This window comes from Echinops telfairi, unplaced genomic scaffold (assembly GCF_000313985.2).
Source record: "Echinops telfairi isolate 266 unplaced genomic scaffold, ASM31398v2 ScPeMD7_9;HRSCAF=40, whole genome shotgun sequence".
In the NCBI taxonomy this organism is placed as follows: Eukaryota; Metazoa; Chordata; class Mammalia; order Afrosoricida; family Tenrecidae; genus Echinops; species Echinops telfairi.
This window is the reverse complement of record NW_022103906.1, coordinates 78,634,594-78,640,207: the sequence shown is the minus strand read 5'-3', so window position 1 is coordinate 78,640,207 and position 5,614 is coordinate 78,634,594. Positions and strand designations below refer to the sequence as shown.

Sequence of the window (5,614 nt, the reverse complement as noted above, 5' to 3'; positions counted from 1 at the left end):
AAATGTTTTGAGAATGATGTACAAATGCGCTTTACACAATTGATGTGTATATGGATTGCGATAACAGTTGTATGAGCCCCTGATAAAATGTTTAAAAAAAAAGAGAGAGACAGAGATACTCTATGTGTGGTGAGGAAATTAGATGGTGCCCAGCTATCAGAAAGCACAGCATATGGGGTCTTGAAGGCTTGTCTTCAAACAAACAGCCATCTAAATGTGGTGTCAGCTATGTCCACGTGGAAGACGCTCACCAGCCTGAATGAACCAAGGATTGCACGTGTTAGGAGAAGGGTATTAGAAAAAAATTACCATTAAAAAGAAGAGAGTGGTATTAGAGTTTAAATTCTGAGCACCCAGTTTGCAGAGGTATGGATGACAGTAACAGCCCTAAAATCCATTTGCAAGTCCCCACGTGGATTAAGCCTCTGGAGAATCCCCTCTGACCATCGGCCAGAAATATGAATAGCCTTGCTATCAGATAAAGTGCACTGGAAAGTGATGTAGTTGGGTTAAAATTTAACACCTTATCATGTGTTCTCCCTTGTCATGCATTTTAAATTTGTTCTAGTTTTCACTATTTTCTGATTTCTTTTCCGTTAAGGTTTTTCTGTTTTATATATTACTCTTGTGTAATCCGGGATAGGTAAATCTATAGAGACAGTAGCTGGATAATAGTTCCTTAGAGTTATGGCAGGGGAGGTTGTGGGGAGAAAATGTTCTAGAATTGTATTGTAGTGATGATTGTACCAATCTTTTAAATATGTTTGAACCACTGAATTGTATGATGTGTGAATTATATGTCAATAAAACTATTAAACAATTTTAATGTGGTAGTAAATTATTTTTGGTTTAAAATTTTTTTTAACTAGCTTTCTATAGGTATTTTATCAACAGGGGCCTTCAAATGGCCACCAAACATCTGAAAAGATTCTCTGAGTCACTGGCGATAACTAAACCAAAATTATGATATGATGTCATTATACTCCCACTAGGACGGTTAAGAAAAAATGAGAGAGAATGACAAATGCTGAGAAGGATTTGGGGAAATACATGTGGTGTACACACATACCATGGACTGTAACTCAGACAGAGGGAGAACGGAGGTCTAATACAGGCTGCAGTGTGTATGAGGCATGAAGACATTATACTGAGTGAAATCAGTCAGTCACAAAGGATCTTGTACAATCTTCCTTATAGAAAAAGGTAAGAAAAGACAAACATACAGAGATCAAAATGCATTACTGCTTACCAAGAGTCGTGACAGGGGGTGGGAGAAAGAGGGAGAACCCGACGCTAACAGTGTTGGAAATGAACCGCGTGATTCTTGTCACTGCTGGCAATAAGTTAGTTGTACACTTGCAAAAGCCACGTGATAGATATAGTTACCACAACTGCAAAAACTTAGCTGCCGAGACTGCTCGTGCACATCCAAACCTTTTATGGAATTTGGTTCCTTGGTTTGAAGGGTTAGGGTCATGATTTCATGGGACTCCCCAGTTAAGTGGCCTAATGACATGGTAAGTGCTTCTGTTCTACCTCCTGGTTCCTTGTGCAGTCCTGGGAGCTTTCTAGTTTTGCAAGCAGCCATCCAAAGCACCAGAATTGGTCTCAATTTGCTTAAAACAAGAGAGGGAAACGGAGTGTCCGGAACAGGGGCAGATGTGGAATGGGTGGCTAAGAGCCTCCGTGAGCAGCGTCTCATTTGCTGTGAGGGGGAAGCACGGGCTGTACCCGGCTGTTCTTACGGGGCCTTTTGATAAACGATTGCAGAGGAGAATCCTGATCTCGGGGCTGCGGAGCACAGTTTCACATTTTCATGGCTTCTGGACTTTCCACAGTCACGGTGGGTGAGGGGACCACTGAAACTATGACCCTGAGGTAATCTTTAAACCTAAAACCCCAAATATCATCTGACATGTTCTTAGATCCCGAGGGTAGTTTAACTTAACTAGTAGATTAACTAGTTAAAAAATAAGGCTCCCTTAAGTATTTTGCTTTTTGAAGATTTATTTATATGTGATCAGTAAAACCAAAATCAGGATGCAATATCATTACACTCCCACTAGGATGGTTAAGAAAATATGAGAGAGAGAGAGAGAGAGAGAGAGAGAGAAAGAGAGAGAGAGAGAGAGAAGCAGCATCAACTTGCAAGATGAAAGAGGAACCGAGGAGCATCGAGTCCGCGCTCACGAAGGAAGAAGCACTCAGAAAAGGAGCCTGACAATGGTTGCCCACTTCAAAGAACGCAATCACTGTCATTAACTGTACATGAAAAAATCTGTTGGCGTATGTTTTGCTGTGTATCTTCCCAACAACAAAATAAAATTTAAAGGTAAGAAAAGAAAAATAGAACAACCACCTTTCTGCCTTTTCTTCTCTAAATTACACGTTAAGAAAGTCTAAGATTGAAGTGTAGAGAACTGTATATCATTACTGAATATCCACTCACCTTGAATGTTCAAAAACAATCCCACTGAAGGCTGCGGTGGATAAGTTGGCTGGCAGCTACACACCCAGCTTTTGCTTTGCAACCAGAGCCCGACCTACCTGCTCGAGCAGCTTGTTAATGGCCGAGCACAGATGCGAGAGAAGATGTGCAGTCCCTTAGCAGCTGCTGGCGCAGCAGGCTGGGAGACATCCTATTGACAGCATGCAAGGAAGGAGTTTGGGCTAAGCAGAATGATAGCTCAGAATCTGACATTGTGTATGGCAATTTCTGGGTGAGTTCTACTTTGCATACATTCCTTGGCCCATGCTGTCCTCCCAAATGGCAGGTGTTCAGCCTCTGTCTGTAAAAGGATAGAGGGGAAAGTGTATCCGACAAGTGCCCCCTCAGTCTGCGAGATGAGGGGGAACTTCGATGAATCTATATATACTCCAGGGGAAAATGCGCTGGGCTGGACATTCCAGAGTGGAATTGCATCAGCAAGTGGTATTGCTGGGCAAGGGCATACAATCAAAAGAATATTATCCGAGTGTCGATCAAGTTTTCCTACAGTGAATTCAGCATGACAGCAAATTCTTGCTCCCTCGTAGGAGGAGAGCAGGAGGAGGAGGCACATGGGGAAATCGGGAGGACGTCTTGGCAGGAGGAAGCCAAGGGGGATGTGCAACAGGATGCTATTCTTACCACAGTAACATTGGGGGTACTGGGAAAAGAGGGAGAGGAAGAGGGAAGAAAGCACCATCATGAGAGAGAGACCATAGGAGACACAGTCTCATACTGATGATTTCTCTTGTATGACTTCTTGCCACCCCAAGGGCGTAAACATGCTATCATCAAATTTATTCTATCCATGGGTCTTGAAACTGGTTCTGTAAAGTGTTGCTGACTAAACTTTGAAACAGTGATGGACTAACATTGAAAGTGCAAATATCAACCATCGTGTTAAGGTTATAAGGGCTATCAAAACTATTTCCTCCTGGTCACAGTGTCAGTCATTTCAGTAATTGACAGGAAATGGGCAATGGCTAGTCTTTGGCCCTGATGGTTCAATGGTAAGATATAACGTAGGCATAAAAAACTAAAAGGGGGGCGTGGGCACAAGACTAACCTGCAGTCTCTTGATACTCTATTTATAAACGCTGTAATTTTTAATCCCTGGCTATTATTGTATTATATTACTAGATTAGATATACTCCTTATAAATAATGATGCTTACCTATTTCCATCTTAAAATCACATGAGACTTGATACTTACTGATCCTAGCTAGTAAACACCAACAGAACAAGTTCAAGTCAAGTCTAATGTCTAAAGAAAATTTAAGACAGCATTCCAAAATCAGCCAGGGCAGTTCTCAGAAATTTATAGTCATAAAACACTCAAAAAAGATAAGTAAACTAAACTTAAAAGAAGCAGAAGAAGAACATAATAAAGACTATACTGGAAATGAATAAAAAAGAAATTAGTGAGAATAGAAAATAGGGGAAATGAAGAAAACCAAAAATTGCTTGAGTGAAAAGATAAAGCTAATAAACTTTTAACTAAGCTGACAAAGAGAAAAAAAGAAAGATGCCTCAAATTATTAAAATCAGGAATGACATAGAAAGAGAAAGAATAAATACTATGAATGATTGATCTAATCGTAGGGACTTTGGTTTTCTTTACAGTGAGCTGTAATTCGGACTGCAACTTGTAGTCCTTGATCTTCAGCACGTGCTTCAAATCCTCTTCACTTTCAGCAGGCAAGTTGTGTCATCTGCATATCAAAGGTTCTAGTAATCCTTCCTCTAATCCCGATGCCAAGTTCTTCTTCATGTAATCCAGTTTCTCTGACTAGTTGCTTAGCATACAGATTGAATGAGTATGGTGAAAAATTACCAACCCCTTCCCAATTTTCAGTAAATAATATCGTGATAAATGGAGAAAAGACTGAAGTTGTCAAGGATTTAATCTTGCTTGGATCCTCACTCAATGCTTATGGGAGCAGCAATCAAGAAATCAAATCATGGATTACAGTGGGCAAGTCTACTCCACAAGACTTCTTTAAAGTGATGAAGAGAACACTGTCTTAAATTCTATATAATTGGTTAAACTGATGACATACCAATGCATAGTGCTTACACATTGGGCTGCTAACTGCAAAGTCAGCAGTCTGAAATCACTGAGCAGCTCTGCAAGGGACAGATGAGGCTTTCTACTCCTGTGAAGATTTGCAGGATTGGAGAAACACAGGGGCAGCTCTACTCTGCTTTATAGGGTGGCAATGAGTTGATGTCAGAGAAAGTAATGCCCCAGGGGGTGATTGATAATATTCTCTAACATAAAATGAAATTAAAGTGATCCAGAGACATATATAAGTCCTAGATATATGTCTATGGTTTTGGGCTTTGGGGTTTGCACTTAATTCTAGCCCTAACCTAAGAACAATCTGTTCTCATGACATGGCCTTGCTTTGATGCTCACCCACATGAAGAGATCACTGAAGAGATGGGTGCTGTACCAAAGTGTGGCAAAGAAATTAGATGGTATCTGGGTACCAGAAAGAAGAGTATCCAGCATGTCTATCTAGGTAAAATAGGCTGGATAAACAATCCAGAGGAGAAACAGGGTACCGATGGTTCTGGGGACTCAGGAGAGGTGGGAGACTGGGGAAAAGAAGTAGGTGTTAACAAACCCAGGGAAAAGGGAACAACAAGTGATCTAAAATCGATGGTGAGGAGGGAGTAGGATGCCTGGTGGGGCTTAATCAAGGATAATGTAGCTGAGAGGAGTTACTGAAACCTGAATGAAGGCCAAACGTGATAGTAGGACAAGAGGAAAGAAACTAAAAGGAAATAGAGGAAAGAACTAGGAGGCAAAGGACATTTATAGAGGTCTAAACACAGACAGGTGCATAAGTAAATATATTTTTATATAATAATAGGGAAACAGATCTATGTACATATATTTATATGCTACATATTAAGGTAGCAGATGGGCATCTACTCAAGTATTTCCTCAAGGCAATAACACTTTATTCTACTAACCTGACATTCAGTGATGCTCACCTTCCCGACACAATCACTAAAGACAAAATGGGTGCATAAGCAAATGTGGTGGAGAAAGCTGATGGTGCCCAGCTATCAAAGATATAGCATCTAGGATTGTAAAGGCTTGAAGATAAACAAGCA

At 40.6% G+C, this 5,614-nt stretch overlaps 1 pseudogene; it reads left to right on the top strand.

Annotated features, from left to right (window-relative positions):
• The window catches only part of LOC101648093, a 9,082-nt pseudogene extending 8,525 nt beyond the window's left edge, over positions 1–557 (top strand).
• The last annotated feature ends 5,057 nt before the right edge of the window (positions 558–5,614 follow it).